Source organism: Pinus tabuliformis, chromosome 5_1 (assembly GCF_031772625.1).
Source record: "Pinus tabuliformis cultivar Carrire ecotype Pingquan chromosome 5_1, CPIR1, whole genome shotgun sequence".
Lineage (NCBI taxonomy): Eukaryota > Viridiplantae > Streptophyta > Pinopsida > Pinales > Pinaceae > Pinus > Pinus tabuliformis.
The window spans coordinates 621761274-621788463 of record NC_142305.1 but is presented as its reverse complement, the minus strand read 5'-3'; the positions used below and the strand labels follow the sequence as shown (position 1 = coordinate 621788463).

The following is a 27190-nucleotide window of genomic DNA, read 5'->3' as shown; positions in this document are numbered from 1 at the left end:
GATTATCACACCAAAGTGTAATCAGATGTTACTGCTGAAAACCAAACTCTAATAGGCTCTGATGAAGCCACAGGGCTTCCTTGCTATCTTCAATGGCGCCACGATACTCTGCTTCTGCTGAAGAAAGAGAAATGGCTCTATGTTTCTTGCAAGCCCATGTAATAGGTCTAGAACCAAGAGTGAAGACATAACCTGCAGTAGACTTTCGATCACCAGGGTCACCAACCCAATAAGAATCAGTGAAACCAACCAATAGACGAAATGCTTCTGCACTGTAATGAATCCCAAACTGAACTGTACCTCGAACATAATGAAGTATTCTTTTAGTTGTTTTCCAATGACTTTCATGCAGGTTTTGCATAAACCGAGCAATAAGGCCAACAACAAAGGAAAGCTCAGGACGAGTATGGGTCAGGTACAAAAGTTTTCCAACAAGCTGACAATATAAGGTAGCATCAACTACAAGGGAAGTACAAGTGACTGAAAGTTTGGCTCCAGACTGAAAGGGAGAAGGGGCTGGATTACAATCTTCCATGTCAAAGTGGCGTAAAAGATCACAAGCATACTTGGATTGGGAAAGGGAAGTACCTTATTTGGATTGCAAGACTTGAAAACCAAGAAAATAATGCAAGTGTCCTAACTCTGTCATTTCAAACTGCTTTTTAAGGCTAGACTTCACATGGTTTATAAGGTTGAGATTACTACCAGTAAGGATAAGATCATCAACATAAAGAACAAGAATGATAAGAGACTTACCCACTTTCTTGGTATAGATAGTATTGCCAGAATGACACCTAGAAAATCCAGTATCTAAAAGAAAGCTATCCATTTGGACATACCAAGCCTGAGGGGCTTGCTTGAAACCATAAAGGGATTTCTCAAGCCGACATACAAGGCTGGACTCTTTTTGTATAAAGCCAAGAGGTTGTTCCATATAGATTTCTTCATACAAGTCCCGATGCAAGAAGGTGGATTTAACATCCATCTGACAGACTTCCCATTTGAAAGAGGCAGCAAGGGAAAGAACAAGGCGGATAAATTTCATTTTGGAAACAAAGGAGAAAGTTTCAGTATAGTCAATGCATTCAACTTGTGAAAGACCCTTAACAACAAGACTAGATTTATGTTTATCAACTTTTCTATCTGGTCCAAACTTGGTTCTATGAACCCATTTGCATCTAACAAGTTTCCGTCCCTTTGGAAGAGGAACAAGATCCCATGTATCATTTGCCAATAATGAACGATATTCTTCATTCATAGTTGTGTCTCAATCTAGATGGCCTGAAGCTTTTGCAAAGGTGTTAGGATCATAATTTGTTGAAGCTTGAGCTAGTAAATAAGAGGCCTCATCGAACTGAGAACATGTACGGCGCTAATCTATAGGATCACCTTCAAGAGAACTTGTTGCATCCCGAGTAGCCAGGACCCATTTTGGAAGTTGAGGAGCTGAAGGAGGATGCTGAGAAGGTGGGGGAGGATTGTCATCCTTGTTGTCACCATATGAAGAATAAATATTTTCAAAACTACAAGGGATAGAGAGAGGTGGGACATCCGCCGAACGAGGCTCGTAGGTCGATATATCTTCAACAAACTTTACAACTCTTCTAATGATAACATTTTTGGATTTAGGTTGAATAATTCTATATCCTTTGACGTCTGAAGGATACCCAACAAAAATACATTTTTCATTGTTAGGTTCTAAGGTTTTATGTTTCTCATCTGGAACATGGGCCCATGCTTCACTTTCAAAAACACAAAAGTGACTTACATCTGGTTTAATTGAGCTCCATGCTTCTTCTGGAGTGATATTGTTTAAAACGTTAGTAGGAGTGTGATTTACCATGTAATTTGCACAGTTAATTGCCTCTGCCCAAAAATTAAGACTAAGTCCTTTAGATTGAACCATACAATTAGCCATTTCCTTTAAAGTCTGATTCTTCCTTTCAACTACACCATTTTGTTGTGGAGTATCTGGAACAATATGTTGCAATTGAATTCCATGCTCAGTGCAAAAGTTGATGAATTTGTTGTTAACATACTCTCCGCCATTATCAAATCTTAGCTTAAGAAATTGATGTCTAGATTGTTTCTCGACAAAGGCCTTAAAGGCCAAAAACATGTTAAAGACTTCACTCTTGAGTTTTAAGAAGTATACCCAAGTGCGTCTGGAAAAATCATCAATGAAAGCTAAGAAATACTTGTAGCCAAAGAATGAAACAATTGGAAGTGGACCACATAAATCACTATGCACAAGTTGTAAAGGGGTTGAGGTGTACCAAGAGGCACATTTTTCAAAACTATCTCGATGATGTTTTCCGAATACACATCCAGAATAAACACCATCTCTGCAAGATACCATAGGAAGACCTGTCACCATATTTTATTTACATAGATTTTGAAGGGTGTGATAGATTAAGTGACCAAATCGCTCATGCCAAAGTTTTTTCACTTCATCAATATGAGCAACAAATACTGAGGGAAGAGTTGATGATCTAAAGTTGTTAAAATTATACAACCTTGTAGAATCACGAGCAATGCAAGTACCTAAAATCTATCTAGGATCTCTTAGGTCCTTAATTCCAACATCATGAGGTGAAAATTCAACTGTTTTACCATCAGTTGAATGAGTTATCTGATATATAGATAGAAGGTTGCAGAATAAGGTAGGAACACATAATACATCATTAAATTGACCATTATCTAGATCAATAGTTCCAGTCCCTACATGAGAGGACCCAACTATAGGTCCTCTAACTAATACTACACTCATTCAAATAAATTTGGTTAATTTTCATAACAAGGATAATTTCAGGTTTATAAAACATCATAAGCATGAACATAAATTAATTTAATATACAACATGTATAACTTGTAACACTTTATTTGAAACATGTATAACTTGTAATAATTTACATAACTAAAATAAATGGTTGATAATACTTGTTCCAATAGCTTAGATGAGATGTCCCTGAGCTCCTGATCCTGCTGAAATGCTCCTCTTGACTACCAACTGGATTTATCTCCCAGCGAACTAGGAAGTATTTCCTAGCCCAGGAAACCTACACAGGTTCCCTAGCCCTCCGAGTCCAAGTCAAAATAGATGTAGTATGTTTCCAAAATAAACAATACTCTCCTTCTCTCCCTTCTACCTTCTCCACCTTCCTCCCAAAACAAAACCTCCAAACCCACAACCAAAACCAAGACCAAAGACCCCCCCTCCTCCCCTCATCCTTCCCTTTTTATGCCACCTTCCTTTTCTCCACCTCAACCACCTCTCATTAATGTCATAACTTCTCTCATCATTACATTTTACTTCTCTTCTCCCAAGTAAACATGAGACGACTTTTGCGGATATGATATGAATATAAAATTGGGTAATTAATTGGAGAGGAGCATGTCTTCTCCCAAGTAAATATTTTGGGGATGAGATATGAATATATAAATTGGTAATTAATTGGAGAGGACCATGTCTTCTCCCAAGTAAATATGAGAGGACATTTTGGGGATGAGGTATGAATATATATAATTTGGCAATTAATTGGAGAGGACCATGTCTTTTCCCAAGTAAATATGAGAAAACATTTTGGGAATGAGGTATGAATATATATAATTTGGTAATTAATTGGAGAGGACCATGTCTTCTCCCAAGTAAATATGGGAGGGCATTTTGGGAATGAGGTATGAATATATATATTTTGGTAATTAATTGGAGATGATTGTGTCTCCTCCCAAATAAATATGAGAGGACATTTTGGGAATGAAGCATATATATAAATATATATTGGTAATTAATTGGAGAGGACTATGTCTTCTTAAAATTTAAAAATTTGGGGAGGTAAATTGGGAATAATAACAAAATTTATATCAGTGTTAAATTTACAGTTTCACCAATGTAGGTATGTACCAAAATTTCTTGATAATTATAAGTCAATATTTTAAGGTGATTTAAACCCTGTAAAATTTTGGTCTTACAATCATTTAAAAAAAAACATAGCTTTGTTTTTTGTCATGGGATAAGAAGCTCTAGAAACAATGAGCCACTCTTGCTTATTTTTCCATTTGGCTTGCTTATTTTCATCTTTAGGTTTAGAATCTTGGCCTGAGGCCATTCTAAAAAGACCTTTACTTCTAAGTAAATCCACAATGTAGGATAGTCATTGGAAGTAGTTAGTGCGGTCAAGAATAACTAGGCATCGAGTTACCATTTTAAAAGCAACTCAAGTTGTAGATGCTGAAAGTAAGCATTCCAATGGAAAGATCTCGAAAAATTAGGCAAGTTAAAAAAAACAGCTCTGAAAATGGCTTCTGGATGAAAAAGTTATTGCTTTTTGAAGAAAAGATGTTGAAGATGCCGACGAACTACGTGAATGTTGGGAAGCGAATTATAATTTTATATTTAAAAAAAATCCCCCCTCCCTTCCAAACTTAATCTAATTAGCTCGCTTTAAAAAAAAATTACTTTATGTGACCCACTTTTATAAATAAGTGAAAGACACTTTTACAATGGTCCTTTATGAACTATTCGCTAAATTGTAACTTAAATAAAAAATAAAGTGACTTTTGAATTATAAGTGACTCACTTTTTATAATCCGTGAGAACAATTTTACATAAAATAACTTCAAAACATAAGTTACATGTGTTTTTGGAAAAAGTAACTCAACAAAAAGAAAGACTTGAACTCAATACCTCTATTTTCATAAAATAACTTTGGACCAAGTGAGCTAGTTTAAAAGATTAGGCGTTTTTGGAAAGGCGGAAGGGGTTTTTTTTTTTTTTTCGCTCACTGGAGCTTTGGAGGGTGTGCTTATTTGAACTATAAGTGACTCACTTTTTATAATCGATGATAACACTTTTACATAAAGTAAATTTAAAACATAAGTTACATGTGCTTTTTGAAAAAATAACTCAACAAAAAGAAAGACTTAAACGCAAGACCTCTATTCTCATAAACTAACTTTGGACCAAGTGAGCTAGTTTAAAAGGTTGGTCATTTTTGGAAAAGAGGAAGGGGTGTTTTTTTTTTTTTCCTCATTGAAGCTTTCGAGGGCATGCTTATTTGGAAAACCTATTTTTACGTACAAAAAAAAAAACCACACAACCCAAAACAAAGAAGCAAAAGTAATCCAAGACTTATGGCTTGAAGTTAGATTTCGTCAAAAACTATATATTTTCCTCCATGTTTCTGATTTTCCGAGATCACAATAAGAGCATACACATGAGAAAAATCATTTCTTTCTATTTTTGGTTTGCCCATATCGCACAGAGTCGTCGGGCAAAGAGCATACACAGAAATAAAAGGTATAGATCTGATAATAAAAAATTATAAAGGACTATAAACCGAAATAAATAGAGAGATAAATAACTATAACCGCAAATAAAGACTGTATACCTCTAGATCTTAAAAATGACGTAGTTAGGGCTACCTGAAATCTTTTCGCGTGAAACGAAAGGGGTTCCTCACTGCAACAAATAATCCAAACACAACATTTCAGTCCTCTCGGCCCGAAAGCAGTTAGAAATAGTAGATATACGAAACAACAGTAGGATGTAGATGTACCGGCTTCATATTTGGATCACCAACGGATGCGGTCCTCGAATAACTCTGATACCATGTAGGAATTCACAGGTTAAGTTCTTTAGATAGAACATCAAAGTACACCGCTGACAAACAGATCATAGATCAGTACACCAATATTCTTCACGTGGTTAAAACCCTCAAAGAGAGAAACAGTCCATGACCTGAGCCAACGCGGCCACTTTAGGAAATTTATTAATGTTAAAGAAAAAAAATTTACATAAGCTTCTCTCATGAACGGTCACCTAACAAATGACCCTCCATGCTCTTTAAATAGAGATCATGATCCAATCATATGTTAAGCCACGGATCAAGTGTCAGTAATACCGAGGAGAGAATGAACTGTTGGATCACTTCATGTCTAGAACATATTGTGACCGTCGGATTGTAAGTTACAAAAATTACATACTAAAGAAACACACTTTACCTAACTATACACTAGACCCAGTTGTACTTGATTATTTCCTATGTGTCAGAATATCCTAACAGATAAAATTATTTGCGGAAACATATACTCACATCTACCATAATTTTCATCTTCTGCCTGGAAAATATAATCATTATGAAAATAATACTACATGCGGAGTCAGGCATACTAAATCGCTATGTACCATGCCATAATGAACGTTTTATTCAAACATTATATCATGATTATATTATTATTACTTAAACATGCATAGTGTAAACATTACATATAATATATCAAATCCTAGCTAAGATTAATAGTCAGACATCACACAATTACAATGCATGACACACCAACACTGCAATTACACATTTTAGGATTTATTATCAATAACATAAAATTACACATAAAAGATCTCATCACAATGAGAACGCTTATATCTATCAAAAGTGTTTATTGGCTATAGGCACCCCACATTCCTTCCAACCTTAAGCTTTGTGGTTCATAAACTCAACCACTGGTCAGCCTCGAGTTGGGATAGTAACTCTAAGAAATAGTGCAAACCAGATTAAAAAACCCTAGCCATAGCACCAACCCCAACAACCTTAGTCTCCAGCCACAAGCTTGTGTTCCCCTGAGCTACACCTAAGTGGTGTCGTTCGAATCCCTCCACAGTGCCCACCTTCCAAGGGACTTAAAGTTGGTCATAGCAGTCTCAACTTGCAGCTCTAGGAGCTCTGCTTCTCACTCATGTCCAAGTACCAAATATCAAAATTAAATAACCACTTAGTCGGTGTTAAATTCCAAACCAAGACTCACCTACTATCTCCAAACTGAGTTACCCGCCAGAACTCCATGACCTCTAAGCCATAACCAGAGCCACCAGAGCTCACACAACTAGACCACCAAACTCTAAAACTAAGGTGCATTCAATTCAAGTGGTTAACAGAGTAACCACACCATAACCAGTGCCAAAGTCTAACCCAAGACTCACTGGCTACCAATCACCAAGACCAAGTAATAGATCAAATTAAATGAATAATTGAATGCATGAATGAATGCCTTTATAGTCTAAATATTCCCCTTCATAATGCATGGCCTTCACTGGCCATGTGCCACCTCCTAAAGCCTCTTGGCCCCCAGGGTCCACTTTTCACCAAAACACACAAATGTTGCCTTTTGTCTCTAAAGTTTCACCCCCGAACTCTTTCTTTGGAGTGGGCTTCGTAGCGAGCCTTATTTTATTAATATTATAAATATTTACATTATTAATTACAAATTTAGGCTCTCCAACCTCACATCAATTAAAGGTACATATAAGTCTAGGTAAATTGGCCCCAAAATATGTTTACCTCTTTACATGGGCCCATAAGCCTCGTATAATAACTCTGACTCATAAACCTAACAGTTAAGTACATTTGGCTCACCAACGTAAATATCCAAGTACATATAATTACATCAAATTAGAAAAGTGAGGGTATTACATCCCCCCCTGCCATTATTATATGCATTGTCCTCAGTGCATTAAATGTCCTTAATCTGAAACTATTGTTGCAAAATGACTTGAGCTCATAATCTATAGCTACAAGTCCATGTACTCGTGCATGGCTTATTCGTAGGGAATCCTCCATGCTTCAAGTGCGATTTTCACATTAACAGGGTTTGGAGATACTTGCCCTACACTTCCAAGCATGCAATCTTAGCACCACCATAATCACACCTAGAGGTTAGCGAACAAAAAGGATTAATATATATAGCATTTAATTTTATATATACACATTTTCTCTCTCAAAAAGAGTAGAAGAACCATTACAATCACTAATAAAATATGATATGAAAAACACAATTTTCATAATGCAAAAGCCATTCCTGGGTTGTCATATGCCTAAACTATAGGCACTACTCTTGCATACAACTTTTACATACAATTCCCTATATAACAACTTATTTCTCTATCTTGTATCCTCGCATCTTTGGTTGCCCTCATTCATGTTATTCTACCTGAATCCATATAACAACCCATCCTGGCAAAATTGTATCAAACCTATCACTAGTTGTTATAGCCTATTATAACACTTGTGACTTCGATTATTCATGACTATTATGACCTTTCATGAAAACAGTTGTAACATGTCATTGGTCCCGCCATAACACCTGGTATGGCCTTATGACATTTCAAGACTTGTGACAACTTTTATACCAGATCTGTTAAACGTCTCATTGTAGACTTGTTAGAACCTGATATCATCCAGTAATAAATTAATTACAATACCCATTATAATCTGCTGTAAATGTGTTATAACCTATTATGACTTTGTTATCCACTTGCAACAAAAATTGTGATAGCCTGCCATTAATCTATGACTAACTTGAGACAAACTTGTAGCAACCTGTATATAAACTAGTTATAGAACCTGTCACCACAAGTGACCCATCTACTTATTGTGCATGTTATAACCCTGTCACATCCCATGAGATCCTATGACATTTGAATGGTACCTATGATTACATCTTGTTATAATTGTACTATGCTTGTTAGCTACCTATGACCACCTGGTATAACCTATTATAAATTTGTTTCCACCTATAACCAATTCATTACAAAGGGACTGTCACATATATGTGACTAGTTCACCTATTGTAATCTTGTGATGATTTCATCGCTTGCCTATGACAACTTGTTATAATATGCTACTAACTTGTATCCCAGTTATACTCCCCCGTACCTGATGACACCAATTGTATCCCTTTAAAAAAATCTACCTACATTCATCGCATAAGGCTCCCACATTCAATTCATGAAAACCTTGTTATCTATCATTCCTTTATGTAATTCTTGTTTCAAATCTATCATGTCTTATTCTGATCCTGTACATGCACCTTCATTGCAACCCAACTTACTTATTTTCCCTTAATTATCCTATCCAAATGTATATCTAGATTGATTTCCCATAATTTTGACCCCCCACCTTAGGACACTAAACATCATTCTCAACGCTATACTTACTAAAATCAAATCTCGATTTTGTGACTACTAATGGTAATTTTCTATTCAAAAAAGTAATAATTGATTCACAAGTATTTTATTCTTAAAAAATTCAATGTATAATTGTTGCATTCATACACAAAAACATAAGATATATTAATAAAAATGATACTTATTTGTGCATGACGATGGTTGGTTGTGGACCTTTGATGTTCCACCCATCCACAAACCCCGTTGTTCCTTGCCTTTCAACAACCAGTCACCCGTGGGTCAGGCTCTCAACTTTATGGATACCCGAGCCATAAACCAAAGCCACCGAGGCCCTCACAACAGGATGCATCTACTATGACACGATTAATTGAATAACCATGTCTCAATCAGTTACAGTGTCGAAGCACAGGGCTCATCGACTAGTTAGTCATTTATATATTTTAAGACCAAGACTCGCTATCTATCTTTAAACTAAGGTCGCACAAAAACTCTATGGCTACCACAACCATAAATCAAAGACCCCAAGCTCTAAAACCAGGATGCATCCAATCTAGTGTGATTAACTGAATAATCACACCTCTGTTAGTTTCAGAGTCCAAACCCAGGACTCCATGACCACTCAACACTTAAACATTCACTGAATAACTCCATTCCACTTCCTTAGTTCTTCAACATATACCTACAATATTCAACAAATAAGAAAGCATATTATAATCATGTCTATATAACAAGTATTGTATCCATAAGAATTCCAATTCATAATCGTAGCACAAATATTAATAACACAATAGAAGACATTCAAATACTTATTTGTAAGATCTATTATGAAGTTAAATTCACGGGGAAACTAATTTCCCATCAGCGGGTACATACTCAGTGCCCTCCACTGTCCAAGGCATCAAGCCTTAATAGCTTCCTAGCTGTTACTTTTCTTGGTGCCTCTAGGTACCCCTCAAGCCCTTAAATAATCCACTTCACTCTCATGCACATAAGCGATTTAGTGATATCATCTCTCTCTTCTCTTTGCTTTCTTATTTTCATACTCTATTGTCCAAGCTCATGTATCCCCTTCATTGATGAACAATCCCTCAAGTTATCCATGTTGTTAAGGTCTTCATGTGAAAGAATAATGCAACCTGAAGAGTTGCATCATCAACAACATAACAACAATGATTAACTTTTATATGAGCTACTGCATAAACACTTCAAGATATTGTTGCCAAACCCCTTGCAATCAACACACACATGCTCACTAAATTCCATGCATACATTTGCATACATATATCACAAACATATGTGCATATACAACACATAGACTCATGCATCACCTTTAATATCATAAGATGAACAAAAAGGTAAATGCTTACAAATATTCTCCTACTCAATGGTTGTCCTATTCAATTTACTAACCACTTGTACCTCATATAGTTGCTTCTCTTACAATTGTACCTGCATCTACTTTCCTGTTATACTGGCAATCATTTATCCAATATTTTCCTATACCAACTCGTGTCATTGTTAAAATTCATCCTGGCCTTGTTATAACTTGTAAGTTGCAAGGTAAACTCCAAGGCAACATCAAACCACTTAGCCTCGTAGCTAGCCCTACGGGGCAGGAGAGGGCTCTCTCCGGTCTATCTCGATAGGGATCTTCAACGGGCGAGATAACCAATAAGGAAACACTGATTTTAGGCTAGTAAACTGATAAAAAGAGTTTGTTTTGGGATTTTTGGATTTTGGTGGAAAATCGGGGAAAGGCAATTTTGGGTGCGGGGATTGGACACAGTTTTTGCAGGGGGTTCTTTGGGGCAAGGTAGGAGACTGTATTGATGCCTTTAAATTAAGTGAATGGGTAGGAATGACCGGTGAGGAGCTAAGGAGAGCAAGCAATCACCTTGAGTTCTCCTTAAACAGATGAAAACATTGATATTAAGCAAATTTAAAAGCAGAGCATGGAAATCATGAATTCTACTTTAACACTTCATTTGCCTAATTTCAGAAGAAAGAGAAAGAGGATGATTTCACATAACACACTTAAAAGTACAAAGAGAAGCACACCATCAATACATGTAACCACAGGAATCCCAAAAAGGACTGCAAAACCCTGGTCTTTCTTCCTTTGCCAAAATTACAAAGATACAATGAATAATACAATAGAGCTTTCTCCCTCAAGAGTCCAACCATGAAAATGACCAAGAAAGTACATAATATAGGCAATCTAACATCTTTCCTTGCCTCTAGGGGTCGAGCTCATCCTTCTAGGAGCTGTTTCAACCAATTCTAAACTGAGCACTAAAATCTAGGCAGTCAAAGCAACTTGCCTCTAGAAGCTAGGAAACCAATTCATTCATTCAATGTTTGCTATTTCATGAATGAATCTTCTAGAATAGGTAAATAAGTGTCATATCAACATGAAAATATATTAATTACATCAAAGAGGGTGAAAAATCCCAACCCAAGTCAAAACTGGCCAAAGCTGGGCGAATTCCTGAGCTGTAGGTGAAAAATTATGAAAATTCCCTGATAGGTCGCGCCCTAATCCTGATAGGTTGCGCTTCTTTGGAGCTTCGTTTGAGGCACTTCCAGGTGTCCAAATGAGGCAAAAGTGGGCTTGTTGGAAAGGTCTAGATGTCTAATTTCCAACCCAAGTAGAATTTCTGAATTTGGTGGCCATTTGCCCCTACAAAATTGCAATCTCCCAAGACTGCTCCCTGTTTGTCAAAAAGGTGGCAGAAAGTCAATTTTTGCATGTTTTTTGACCTTCTGGAGGCTCAAAACTTGATGAAATCTCTTGGTAATTGCTGAACAGGTGTATCTTTGCATGAAAAATCCAAAAATGCTGAGTTTTCCCAAAATGAAGTTGCCCATCGAATAGGTCGCGCGCGGCACGCGACCTATCAAGGAGAAAAACCTGTTTTTTGCCCAAAAATTCATAAGTGACCAAAAATGCTCAAATTTTTTTGAAATTTGTGTTGTAGTGAGGTCATTTAATATCATGCTCCTTCAAGGAAGCCTCAGCCAAGATGTGGAGGGGATCGGGCGTTTTCCTTCGTTTTAGTGCTTTGGCCAGCAACCTCTCCAAATGAGCATTGACCTGGAGAAACATAGCCTCTCGAGAGATAAAATCCTCCCATGGGATACCCTGTTGTTTTCACTGTTTAAATGCTGCTCCAAGGGGACAAAAACACAAGGGAGATGTTAGGGAGGGGGACTTTTGAAGAGATTTAGGGAAAATACATATGAAAGGGGAATTTAGGGAAGTAATTATGAAACATATACCATCACATAATCATATTTTGTAGGGGTTTCATAGGAGGTAGGGTTTAGGGACTTTGATATTTTTGGTAAGGAGATTAGGTGAAAATGACAAGGGAGGTGGTAATGGGATGTGGGGAAAAGATGGAAGTCAAAGGGATAACCTTGAGAGCAGCAAAACAAAACCCTAGCTTTACTTGCACATTTTCATGGCATTAAAACACATTTTCATGCTCATGCAAGCTTTAGCAAGCAATAAACCTTGATGATTAGAGGCCTACCAGCAACCTTGAAGAGATTTGGGGTCAATTTGCAGTTCACAGGAAATTTTTTGTGGATGATTACCCAACAGGTCGCGCCAGTGTATTTTCTCAACCGGTAAGACCCTCCTGACAGGTCGCGCGCTTTTGCAGGAGGCTTTTGGAGGCCTTCCCAGTGTCGGAATCGGGTGCAGGATAGCTCGTTGGAAAGGTCTTTGAGTCTAATTTCCAACCCAACTGGAATTTTTCAATTTAGAGTTCATTTGCCCTGTCAAAAATCAAATCTCCCAAGACTGGTCAAAAAGTGCCAAATGAGGCTGCCTCAAGGAAGAGTGCTGTTGCAGTCAACTTTTGAATGCCTTCCTCAACCCCAAATTGAGCTCATGATAGCTCATTGGAAATATCTTTGTGTCTAGTTATCATTTTACCCATCAATCAAATCATTGGGCCAACCAAGCTAGGAGAAAACTTGATTTTCTCAAGGTCATTTCAGAGGTGTCTTTGAGTCTCCTGAGGCAATGGTATTCTTGACATTTCTCTCAAACCATGACACCTGTGCAAAATGTGGAGGTTTTTCTTCTTTGGCATGTTGTGGACAAAAACCTCTTTCCTTTTTCCAAAATTCATCTTTGATTGCTCTGAAACATCTTTTGAGTGAAACTGATCCCAATGTTTGAAACAAGGAATTTCGTGGAAATGAAGCGAAATGAAGGGGATAGGGGGCTTCTAAATTCTTGGGGAAATTTTAGGGAGTGGGGAGGGATTTTAGGAAGTAGGGGAAAGTGGAATCTCAGAGATTGAGCGAGGGGAAGGGGTCCAAAAGGGCAAAACACAGGCCAAACCTAGAAAATTGCCAGGTTGTAGCTAGAAACTAGGGTTTGTGCAAAAATGAGGAATTTGGGGGATCTCAGTGATGGAAAGCATTTGATAAGGTACTTTAAGGATAGGGGAAGGTGTATGAACATCAGGATATAAGTTTCGCTAATGATTTGACCGTCCAAGAGAAATTGGCTTCAAAACCCAAGGAGAGGGAAATGACCTTGCCTGGGCGCAACTGAAGCATGAACAAGATGTAAAATGACTCATTAGACACTGAAATGATAATGAAAAACCAATGAATGACGATTGACTCAGCTGAATAGTGACATAGATTGGCATTTGGGCAATTTTGAAAGGAGTGAAAGCAAACCCTAGACCTAATGCCTAGTGACCAAATTTTGCTTGAAAACTCTTTGAAATGACAAAATTTGACCTTGACACTCTGAGACCACTTTGTAAGAGCATATTTGATCACTGGAGGAAGTCTGGAAAGACTGACACTAACATGTTCCTCAACATTTCCACCCAGATTCAAATTATGATTTCACCAACATGTTTTTCAAAATGCACTAATGGGTCTAGTCTTCGTAGCGAGCCTTATTTTATTAATATTATAAATATTTAAAATTTTAAAATTTTAATTACAAATTTAGGCTCTCGAGCCTCATATCCATTAAATGCACATATAAGTTTGGGCACACTGGCACCAAAGTATGTTTACCTCATTACATGGGCATGCAAGCCTTATATAGTAACCTAGAATCATCATCGTAACAGTGAAGTACATTTTCCTCACCAGCAGCAAATATCCAAGTACATATAATTACATCAAATTAGAATTGAAAGACTGATTCGGGGGAAGAGAAAATCCCACTGGCCTACCTATCGCCTGATGTCATCTCTTAGACAGGCAGGTTGGATACAATGACTAAGAGTAATGGAATATCATTAACGAGTTGATATCCCCCCCACTCCTATTTTATGCATTGTCCTTAGTGCATCAAATGTTGACAATCTAAAACCATTATTGCAAAGCACAACTTTCATATAATGCAAAAGCCAGAGCTGGGTTCTCATATGCCTAAACTGTAGGCACTACCCTTGCATACAATTCACTATAAAAAAAAACCTATTCTATAGCTTATTCCCTTGCATCTATGGTTTCACTAATTCATGTTATTCCATCTAAATCAATATAACAACCTATCCTAGCAAAATTGTATCAAACCTATCACTAGTTGTTATAGCATGTCATAACAATTATGACTCTGAAACCTGTTGTAACATGTCATTAGTCTTGCCATAACACCTAGTATGGCCTTATGACCTTTTTATGACTTGTTAGAAGATTTGTCACAACTTGCATACCAAATATGTTAAAAGACTTTTTGTAGACTTGCTAGACCATGTGATCATCATGTAATAAATTAGCCACAAGACCCATTATAATCTGTTATAAGCGTGTTATAGCCTATTATGACTTTGTTATCCACCCGCAACAAAATATGTGATATCCTGGCATTAATCTATGACTAACTTGAGACAAACCTGTAGCAACCTGTGTATAAATCAGTTACAACTCTGTCACATCCTATGAGATCCTACGACATCTGGATGGTACCTATGATCACATCCTATTATAATTGTACTATGTCGGTTAGCTACCCGTGACCACCTGGTATAACCTATTATAAATCTGCTGCCACCTATAACCAATTCACTACAAAGGGATTATCACCTACGTGTGACTAGTTCACTAGTTGTAATCTCATGATGATTTCATCACTTGCCTGTGACAAATTTCTATAATATGCAACCAACCTATATCTTGGTTATACTCCCTTGTACTTATTAGCACCAATTATATCCCTTCAACAAAATATATCAACATTCACCACATAAGGCTCCTACATTCAATTCATGACAACCTTGCTATTTGGCATTCTAGTATGTAATTGTTTCAAAACTATCCTATCTTATTTTGATCTTGTATATGAACCTTCATTGCAACTCAACATTCTTCTTTTCCCATACTTATCTTATACAATTTTATTGTTGGATTGATTTTCCATAATTCTCACTCCCCACCTCGAGACATTTAAACATCATTCTCAATTCTATACTTACTAAAACCAAGTATGTTTTTTGTGACTGTTAATGGTATTTTTGTATTTATAAAAGTAATAATTGATTCACAAGTATTTTATTCTTAAAACATTCAATTTATAATTCTTACATTCACACCAAAAAAAATAAGATATATTTATTGAAAGAATACTTATTTGTGCATGATGATGGTTGGTTGTGGACCTTTGAGGTTCCACCCATCCATAGACCCTATTGTTCCTTACCTTTCAACAACGAGTCACCCCCGAGTCGAGGTATCAGCTCTATGGATACCCGAGAAATAAACCAGATCCATTAAGGCTCTCACAACAGGATGCATCCACTATGACACGATTAAGTTAATAACCATGCCTCAATTAGTTATAGTGTCCAAGCAAAGGGCTCACACCAAAACTCCATGGCTACCACAACCATAAACTAGAGTCTACAAGGCTCTCAAATCAGGATGCATCCAATCCAGTGCGATTATCTAAATAATCACACCTCTGTTAGTTTCAGAGTTCAAACCCAAGACTCGATGACTATTTTGTTGGCATTATGTTTCTGGTATGGCTATATGTTACAGATGTTGTACTTGATGGCAACTCCCGTGGCAAGGCTCTCAATTTGTTGAAAATTAAGAAGTACGCAGGAAAGCAGTTCAGAAGGTGCGTACTCGCAGGTACACCATGCAGGGACCGCGTCCAGATATGCAGGCCAGCCGTTCAGGAGGTGCGTACCCCAGTGCACACATTTCAAGGCAAAGAAATTCACATGTGGGGTTTTCTTGTGTGTTACTCTTGGTATTTAGCCGACGGTATTGGGTTATTATGGTGTCGGCTCGTGGTATTGTTCCATGATTTTAGGAGGAGCTTGCCTATATAAAGCAAAGGAGATCACTTGGTTAAGCATCTTTTGCAATTGAATATCTTTAGATCTGAAATATTGGGTTATGGTCTTAAAAGCTTGATCTATATGAAAGGGAAGTTGAAGGCGAATCTGTGAAGGGTGATCTCTCGAGCGCATGATCTGATCTGAGCAACTGTGCCACTCTGGTGGACTGCCTATTCGGCCCTAATCAGAAGGACGCAGGTGTTTAACAGAAGAGTTGCGTGGGTACGCAGTGCAGAAACAGGAGATCTGCGTCGGTACGCAGTGCAGAAACAGGAGATCTGCGTCGGTACGCAGAGCAAAAGCAGGATACCTGCGTCGGTACGCAGAGCAGAAGAAGGAGGGCTGCGTGGGTACGCAGAGCGACCAAGGTTTAGGTGCGTCCGCATAGTAAAAGTACGCGGCGCGATAGTATCTTTGGGTGCGTCCCTGCAGTAATAGTACGCGGCGCGATAATGTCTCTGGGTGCGTCCCTGCAGTAATAGTACGCAGCCCGGTTCAGGAAACAGTGTGTGGGCACGCAGTTCGGCAGAAGGATCCCTGCGGGTATACGCAGGAAAGCAGAAGGTGAACTGCGTAGCGACGCAGGCCACAGAAGGGAAAACTGCGTATCTGTCTTAAAATGTTCTGTTGATTGAATTTTTCTGTTGATAAGGTGTTCTGGGTTAGTTCTGTTATTGCTTATCTGATTACTGTAACTTTTATGTACTTGATGATCATTTGATGCTTTATGAAAAGAAGTAGGGGGTTGTAGCTCCCTTCCAGGAGAGACTGGAAAACGAGAGAGAGAGAGTTGTAGCTCTCTGCAGGTTGCAGCCTACGTACTGGTAAAGGATTGCACCAGTACAAAACCATTGTAAAAGATGTTTCTAATTTGAAAGAAGATAGAGACATATTGCAGCAGGTGGTTTTCACCCACATTGGGTTTCCACCTTACATCTTGTGTTCTTTGGTGTGACTATCTGTTTTTCCTTGCTCATGCTCATTATTTTATGGTACTGACATGCAAAAATAATTCAAAGAACAAATAAGGAAGATTGATTAAAAGAATTAGATAATACTGATTCACCCCCCCTCTCAGTATTATTTTCAACAATTGGTATCAGAGCAGGTCCTTCAGAGAAGCTTGATCGCTTGAAGGTAGATCGTTCATCATGAACAACTACGAGAGAGAAGCATCAATCAGGCCACCGGTTTTTGATGGGACTAACTTCAATTATTGGAAGGTAAGAGTTACTGCCTATCTTCAATCTCTTGGTACAGAAGTTTGGGACATCATAGAGACAGGCTATGCTTTTCCTTCAGTTACTCCTACAGATGCAGCCGAGAAAAATAAGTATGAAACAAATGCGAAAGCAGTCGGTACTCTATTAGGATGTATATCTCAATCAGAATTCATGAAGGTAATGCACTATAAATCCGCAAAAGAGATATGGGACAAAATTGTTACGAGTTATAAAGGAGACGAACAGGTAAAGCGTGCTAAACTTCAAACTCTCAGAATTCAGTATGAGACTCTCAAAATGTATAATGATGAAAGTGTGGCTAACTATTTTCTTCGGGTAGATGAGGTTGTTAATTGTATGAAAAATTTGGGTGAAGAAATAAAAGAGGCTATTGTGGTTGAAAAGGTCCTAAGATCATTGTCCCCCAAGTTTGAATCTAAAGTATCTGCAATAGAAGAAAAGGAAAATCTGCGAATTCTTACTATGTCTCAGCTACATGGAATTCTAACTGCTTATGAAATGAGAAAGGGAGGTCCATCAGACAGAAGAGAAGTTGCTTTCAAGGCATCAGGCAAAGGAGATTATTATGAAGCAAGCCACGTCCCAGAAGAAGAGGAAGAAGAATCAAATTTTGTCAGAAATCTTCAAAGGGGTTCTGGAAGGTTCAGAGGTAAGTTACCTTTTAAATGCTTTGCTTGTGGAAGAGTAGGTCATTATGCTGCAAAATGTCCTTATAAGGATAAAGGAAAGGAACCTGCTAGATGGAACAAGAAACAGAACGCAAATAAGAAAAGCTACTACACTCATGAAGATAGTGATGGTCTATCAAACAGTGATGAAGATGAACAAGGTAATGAATATAAGTTGTTAATGGCATTTGAAGATGATGATTATATGGATGCTGTAGATGTGGATAACCTTTATGATGAAATTACTAGGCTCAAGAGATGTATAGAAGAAAAGAACATGATCATTGATACTCTACAATTTCAAATTGATGAAAAGGAAAAACATCTTGAAAAATTAGAAGGTGAAATTGTTGGTCTTAGAAAAGAGATTGAGAAAACAAAAGCTATTAATCTCAAGTTTGTCAAAGGATCTGAAACTTTGGATGAGATTATCAATGTGCAGCGGTCTCCTCTAAACAAGACAGGTCTGGGCTATAATGGAGAAACTTCTCAAGCACCCACCTCAAAAAGTTATCTTGATGCAGCAAGAAGAAATGAGCAAAAGAACAATGAAGATCAACAGGTAAAGCAGGAACGAATTAAAAACAGAAACTATCAAGGGCAATCCATCTTAAGGGTGAACAAAAGCTACAACCAGCCACAGGTAAAATCTTCTCAATTTGGTTCAAGAATAGATGAAAATAGAAATTACAATCAGTTGGCTGGTAGATTCAATAACCGCAGAAGTTTCTTCAATGGACAATGCTTTTCTTGCCATAACTTTGGTCACAAAGCAGCTCAATGTGTTGCATATAAAACGATCATGACTAGGGAAGCTCAAAAACAAAGAAGTATGACAGGGATCACAAAAAGGACCTATAACAACTTTTCGGTTCTTGAAAATGAAGTTGAATGTTCTATTTGCAATAACTTTGGTCATGAAGACTCTGAATGCAGGAGCAGGTTTCAGCAGAAAAAGGAACAAGCCTCAAACACCAAAACATGGAGAATAAAGGAACCTCAAACAGAAAGATGTGGGATAGCATTTTATGCAGAGGGACAGGAAAATCTATGGTACATTGACAGTGGATGTTCGAAGCATATGACAGGTGATAAAGAAAAACTCGAGTCTTATTCTGCTCTAGAAAAGGGAAAGAAAGTCTCTTTTGGAAATGATACTCCTGCAACTATAAAAGGAAAGGGCATTGCTCAGTTAAAAGAAAAGGTCAAGGCTGGAAATGTTTTGTATGTTGATGGATTGAAGCATAATCTTCTAAGTGTCAGCCAGATGTGTGATCAAAGAACCGAGGTTATATTCAGATCAAATGGATGTCTTGTTCGTGATCTTGATACAGGTAAAACAGTAATCAAAGGCAAAAGAACTCCAAATAATCTGTACATATTTGAAGAAGGACAACAACAATGCTATCTGAGCAAGGATGATGAGCACTGGTTATGGCATCGGAGGTTGGGGCATATAAGCTTTTCACAAATAAGGAAAGCATGCAAATATCAGGCAGTTCGTGATCTTCCAGATATCAAAATTCCTGACAACACCATATGCAAATCATGTCAGTTTGGAAAACAAACCAGAACTAACTTTCCAGAGAAGGAAGGATCAGCTAGCATGCCTCTTGAGCTAGTTCATACAGATACATGCGGTCCATTCAGGAAAAGAACACCTAGAGGAGAAGAATACCTGATATTATTCATTGACGATTTCTCCAGGTTTGTCTGGCTAGGACTTATGAAGCACAAAGATGAAGCATTCGAAAAATTCAAATTCTTCAAAGCCTTGGTTGAAAATGAATCAGGTCACAAAATTAAGTGCCTCAGATCCGATAGAGGTGGGGAGTTTACCTCAAATGAATTTTTCGATTTCTGTGAAGAACATGGGATAAGAAGAGAATTCTCTACAGCTAGAACTCCTCAGCAAAATGGAGTTGTGGAAAGAATGAACAGAACAGTCCAACAAATGGCTCGTGCTATGCTTGATGAATCAGGAACTCCCGCAAATTTCTGGGGTGAAGCTGCACATGCTGCGGTTGTTATTCTTAACAAAACAAATGTCCGGGTGAACAGCACTCAAACTCCTCATGAGCTCTGGAGTGGTAGGACTCCTTCAGTAAAGCACTTCAAAATCTTTGGGAGCAAATGCTATATCAAGAATACTGATGAGCAGCTTGGCAAACTTGAACCTAGAGCAGATGAAGGTATTCTTCTTGGTTACTCTCCACATAGCAAAGCATACAAATGCTACAATAAAAGACTTGGCAAAATTGTTGACAGCATTGATGTAGTGGTTGATGAGAAGGGATACATTCCTAGGCAAGTACATCATGAAGACATCGAAGAAGATGAAGGCTACCCGCAACGACAGAATGATGAAGAAGAACCTCAAGAAGAACCAGAGGAGAAAACAAGAATAGAAGAAAAGACTCCATCCAAATATGTTCAGAAGAACCATCCAGAATCTCAGATTATGGGGCAGAAAGAAGCAGGTGTACAAACAAGAAGAACAGTTGCAGAAGCTTCAAGCTATTTGGCATTACTCTCCTCTACTGAACCACAAAATGTGAAAGAGGCATGCAAAGATGAATGTTGTGTGAAAGCAATGGATGAAGAACTTGAGCAAATCGAAAAGAACAACACTTGGGAGCTGGTTCCTAGACCAAAAGATAAGAATGTTATCGGGACAAAATGGGTCTTCAAAAACAAATTGAATGAAAATGGTGAAGTAATTAGAAACAAAGCCAGACTTGTTTGTAAAGGGTATGCGCAGCAAGAAGGAATAGACTTTGAAGAAACCTTTGCTCCTGTTGCAAGACTTGAGGCCATCCGAATGTTCCTTGCTCTCTCAAGTTTTCAAAACTTCAAAGTATTTCAAATGGACGTGAAATCAGCCTTTCTGAATGGAGACTTGGAAGAAGAAGTGTACATTGAACAACCAGATGGTTTCATTCTTGGAAATGATCCAAATCTTGTATGCAGATTGAAAAAGGCTCTCTATGGTCTCAAACAAGCTCCAAGGGCTTGGTACTACCGTTTGGACAAATATCTTCATCAACAAGGCTTTTCAAAAGGATCGGCAGATAGCAATCTTTACATAAAAGTTGAAAATGACAAATTGTTAATACTTGTTGTGTATGTAGATGACATTATTTTTGGGAGCAATGAAGAAGCTATGAGTCAATGCTTTGCCTCGGTCATGCAAAAAGAATTTGAAATGTCTTTGCTAGGAGAACTGACATATTTCCTTGGTTTGCAAATCCAACAAAAAGAAGGAGGAATCTTTTTATCTCAAACCAAGTATCTCAAACAGATTTTGAAGAAATATGGTATGGAAGATGCAAAACCCGTATGTACACCCATGGTCACAGGATGTAGCCTCAGTGCAAATGATGAATCTGCAGCAGTACATCAACCAACCTACAGATCTATGATTGGAAGTTTACTTTATTTGACAGGTACCCGACCGGACATCATGCATGCAGTTGGAATAGTTGGAAGATTTCAGGCAAATCCGAAGGAGACTCATCTTCAGGCAGTGAAGAGAATCTTCAAATATCTTCAAGGGACTCAAAATTATGGCTTATGGTATCCTAGAGATACAGATCTTACACTTCATGCTTATACAGATGCAGATTGGGCCGGAAGCGTGGATGACAGGAAAAGCACAAGTGGTGGTGCGTTCTTTATGGGTTCCAGACTGGTATCTTAGTTCAGCAAGAAACAGAGTTCGATTGCCTTGTCTACAACTGAAGCGGAATATGTTGCTGCTGCATCTTGTTGCACTCAACTCCTTTGGATGATGCAGACTTTGCAGGATTTTCAAATCACTTGTACACCACCTATCCCCATCTTATGTGATAACACAAGTGCAATCAGCATCTCAAAGAATCCGGTTATGCATTCAAAAACCAAGCACATACCAATCAAGTACCATTTTCTCCGGGAACAAGTACTTGAACAGAAGGTCAAGTTGGAGTATGTTCCTTCTAAGGAACAAGTTGTTGATATTCTCACCAAACCATTGCCCAGGGACACTTTTGAATACCTCAGGCAAAAGCTGGGGGTTGTTGATGCATCATCTTATTGTTGAACCTCTTCTGATTGATGGTACAGGTTCAGGGGGAGCATATAATGCATTGTTGGCATTATGGAGGATGGTCAGAAGGAGATCTTGGAAATAGCTGCAATATGTCTCTATCTCTTTCATGGTGGATTATGGTTCTTTGTTGCAGATCTGGTTCATTTTCAGGGGGAGCATGATCTTAGGGGGAGCATACCCCTTTGCCCTTGATGTCAAAGGGGGAGAATGAAGCTGAAGTTTGTGAGGTTGCCATCAAGTCCAAAGGGGGAGATTGTTGGCATTATGTTTCTGGTATGGCTATATGTTACAGATGTTGTACTTGATGGCAACTCCCGTGGCAAGGCTCTCAATTTGTTGAAAATTAAGAAGTACGCAGGAAAGCAATTCAGAAGGTGCGTACCCGCAGGTACACCCTGCAGGGACCGCGTCCAGATACGCAGGCCAGCCGTTCAGGAGGTGCGTACCCCAGTGCACACATTTCAAGGCAAAGAAATTCACATGTGGGGTTTTCTTATGTGTTACTCTTGGTATTTAGCCGACGGTATTGGGTTATTATGGTGTCGGCTCGTGGTATTGTTCCATGATTTTAGGAGGAGCTTGCCTATATAAAGCAAAGGAGATCACTTGGTTAAGCATCTTTTGCAATTGAATATCTTTAGATCTGAAATATTGGGTTATGGTCTTAAAAGCTTGATCTATATGAAAGGGAAGTTGAAGGCGAATCTGTGAAGGGTGATCTCTCAAGCGCATGATCTGATCTGAGCAACTGTGCCACTCTGGTGGACTGCCTATTTGGCCCTAATCAGAAGGACGCAGGTGTTTAACAGAAGAGCTGCGTGGGTACGCAGTGCAGAAACAGGAGATCTGCGTCGGTACGCAGTGCAGAAACAGGAGATCTGCGTCGGTACGCAGAGCAGAAGAAGGAGGGCTGCGTGGGTACGCAGAGCAGAAGAAGGAGGGCTGCGTGGGTACGCAGAGCGACCAAGGTTCAGGTGCGTCCGCATAGTAAAAGTACGCGGCGCGATAGTATCTTTGGGTGCGTCCCTGTAGTAATAGTACGCGGTGCGATAATGTCTCTGGGTGCGTCCCTGCAGTAATAGTACGCAGCCCAGTTCAAGAAACAGTGCGTGGGCACGCAGTTCGGCAGAAGGATCCCTGCGGGTATACGCAGGAAAGCAGAAGGTGAACTGCGTAGCGACGCAGGCCACAGAAGGGAAAACTGCGTATCTGTCTTAAAATGTTCTGTTGATTGAATTTTTCTGTTGATAAGGTGTTCTGGGTTAGTTCTGTTATTGCTGATCTGATTACTGTAACTTTTATGTACTTGATGATCATTTGATGCTTTATGAAAAGAAGTAGGGGGTTGTAGCTCCCTTCCAGGAGAGACTGGAAAACGAGAGAGAGAGAGTTGTAGCTCTCTGCAGGTTGCAGCCTGCGTACTGGTAAAAGACTGCACCAGTACAAAACCATTGTAAAAGATGTTTCTAATTTGAAAGAAGATAGAGACATATTGCAGCAGGTGGTTTTCACCCACATTGGGTTTCCACCTTACATCTTGTGTTCTTTGGTGTGACTATCTGTTTTTACTTGCTCATGCTCATTATTTTATGGTACTGACATGCAAAAATAATTCAAAGAACAAATAAGGAAGATTCATTAAAAGAATTAGATAATACTGATTCACCCCCCCTCTCAGTATTATTTTCAACATATTCAACCACTTAAACATTCACTAAATAATTCCCTTCCACTTAAGAAAGTATATTATAATCATGTCTATATAACAAGTATTGTATCCATAAAAGTTCCAATTCAAATTGAACCACATATATTCATAACACAATAGAAGGCATCCAAATACTTATTTGTAAGATTTGTTATGATGGTAAATTCATGGGGAAACTACTTTCCCATCACTAGGTACATACTCAATGCCCTCCACTAGCCAAGGTAGTACTGAAGCACATAGGGGATTCAGTGAAATCATCTCTCTCTTCTCTTTTCTTTTCTTCTCTTCATACTCTCCCTTCTAAGCTCATGCATCCCCTTCACTGATGAACACTTGCTCAGGTTATCCATCTTGTTAAGGTCTTCATGTGAAACAAGAATGCAGCCCAAAGAGTTGCATCATCAACAACATAACAACAATGATTAGCTTCTATATGAGATATTGCATAAATACTTCAGGATATTGTTGTCACACACCATGCAATCAACACACACATGCTCACTAAATTGCATACAGATATATCACATACATATGTCCATATACAACACATACACTCATACATCACATTTAATATCACAAGACGAACAACAAAGTAAATGTTTAAAAAGATTCTCCTACTCAATGGTTGTCTTGTTCAATTTACCAACCACCTTTACCTCATTTAGTTACTTCTCATATAGTGGTACCTACATCTAATTCCTTGTTATATTGGCAGTCATTTATCCAATCCTTTCCTATACCAGCCCGTGTCACCGTTAAAATTCATCCTGACCTTGTTATAACCTGTAACTTTATGGGGAATTTTCCTCAATATATCTACCTATATTCAAATTATGGGTTCACCAACATATTCTGCTAGTCAATAACTTTCTATTGGCATCTCACTTATCAAATTTTGATTCCTAGACTAAAAGATATGCCCTCCATAAGTTTTAAACGAACTACCTATTTTTCGAAACCGATAGCTTCATGTGAGATTTTTCTTCTCAAATTTCACTCTATTTTAGATTCTATGTTTTCCAAAATGTTTTTCTTGTCAATATCTCTCTATTGACTATATATTTCTGCCATTTAAACCTCTAGGCTAAAAGTTATGCCTTGTAGAATGCTACAGCCTATTATGCCATTTTTCCCATTTAAAACACATGTAGCTTTCTTATGCAATTTCTTTTTTTCAAAATTTCAGCCCCAAACTAAAATTTTGGGTGGATGACTACTATCTTCTCTAAATTTCCTTTCTTTTGATTGGTCATGTGCCGAATTATGAATTCCGAGCAAAAAGAAATGGCCTTCTGAAGTTCAACCTATTTTTCTCAATTTCTTCTATGCCTGAAATTACACATCATGCCCACTTCCAGCACTGGCTTGTAACTGCCTTTTTCTGGCTTATTACTAACAATACCTAGCATATGGATCCCTTCTACCTCTACTAAGAATTTTACTCTTGGTTCAGCTTATATTTCCACAGTTCCTCATTAGAGGTAGTTGGAAAATCAGGAGACGTTATAATTAGATCAAATTTTCATTTCTTTGATAATTTCTTGTCAAACTTGTTGGCTTCTTATTTATTTAAATATGTTCTTCTTTATCAAACAATTATCAAAACTTAAACATGAATAACTCAAGAAAACGGAGAACACAAGATATAGGCTCCAAGCCAGAGAAAAACCCCTCCAAGGGGAAAAACCCAGAATATTCTCTTCTTATATAATCAAATCAAATGAGACATCCAAGACCCTTCCACCTTCTGGAAGCCAAGTCAATCCCTCCTTCTACTCAGATTTCAGACTTCCTCTTTATCTATGAAATTTCATATCATATTCTCCAAAATTGTGTCCAAAATGAGCTCCAACTTCTTCTATTTATACTTATCCAGGGGGGTGAATAGTAATATCCCTTTGGGTAGAGTCTACATGATAGACAGGGCCGAATTGACTTCTAAAAGGAATTTTAACCCAAAATACATATTTAAGAAGAGTTGAACCAACAATATAACCAATATATACTATACGAGGGATCTAGATACCATCTCAGCGACTTCCAAAGCATCAACCCATCATCTCACGGGGATCTAGGTACCATCTAGGCTACTGACAAGGCCCCAACCCAACATCTCACAGGGATCTAGGTACCATCTAAGCCACTGCCACGGCACCAACCCAACATCTCATAGAGATCTAGGTACCATCTAGGCTACTGCCAAGATACCAACCCAACATCTGTTAGGTCCCTATACTACTAGTGTAACCCGTTATTGTTATTAATACAACCCCCTTATTATATTGTTGTGCCCATGTAGTCCCCATATTGTTATTATTGTGCCCCATAAAAGGCCACTATTGTTATTATTGTGCCCTTACATTATTATTGTTATGTCGGCTCTGATTATATTATACCCCTTAGACTCCTATATATAGAAAGGAAGTCTTTTCATTTGTATCATCCAAGAATTGTTCATTTGGGTAATGTAAAAGAGGTTGCCCCCTCCAAGAGGCTGAATTCTAAGGCGTTGATCTATCTTTTTTATCTTTTAGTGAGCTAGTTTTCTAACATTTGGTATCAGAGCTTTGGATTCTAGAGTTTCGCTGCTCCAAACAGGTCATCGTAGAATTTTCGCTATAAATTTTTTCTATGACGATTCAAAAGCGAACAAAAAAAAAAACCCATTTGAAACAAACTTATGCTGAACCTCGTGACCGAATTTCATATCTTCTCTCGCTATATTTTCATAAATATGATATGAGGAATTTAGGGTTTTGGCAAGCTCCAGAAATTCATCTAAAGAAGGTCATTGTGGAATGTTCGCTATAACACTTTCTCTACAAAGTTTCAGAAGCTAACAAAAAAAACCCATTTGAGAAGAAATTAGTCTGAACCTTGGCTGGGAATTTCAGACCTTGTCTCGTTACATTTTCAGAGATATAATCTAAGGAAGTTAGGGTTTTTGCAGACCCCCGAATTACATTCCAAATAGGTCACCTTGGGAAAATCGTCATAACTCTCTCTGAGCATTAGATTGAATTTTCGTCAGAAGTTGCAAAAAGAGGACTTCTTGTAGTTTTCTGTATATTAGTTTCAGGTACTAAGGTCGAAACAATGAGACGTGGCATGTTGTACAATTTTGCTCTACTGAACTAGTCTATAATCAAGTCACCTTGGGAGATTTGGCATAACTCTTTCTTGG

General features: G+C 38.1%; 1 long non-coding RNA gene across 3 annotated transcripts in view; it reads right to left on the bottom strand.

Moving 5' to 3' along the window:
- Positions 1-27190, bottom strand: part of LOC149166469 (uncharacterized) — a 301282-nt gene that overhangs the window by 78341 nt on the left and 195751 nt on the right. The window contains exon 2 of one of the 3 annotated variants that reach the window (XR_016260435.1): positions 9808-10095. The exons of 1 other annotated variant lie outside the window; for it this stretch is intronic. This is a non-coding gene — a long non-coding RNA (uncharacterized LOC149166469). Of the gene's footprint in view, positions 1-9807; positions 10096-24078; positions 24368-27190 lie in introns of those variants that run through there. One more of the 3 variants, XR_016260434.1, reaches the window with a different exon arrangement.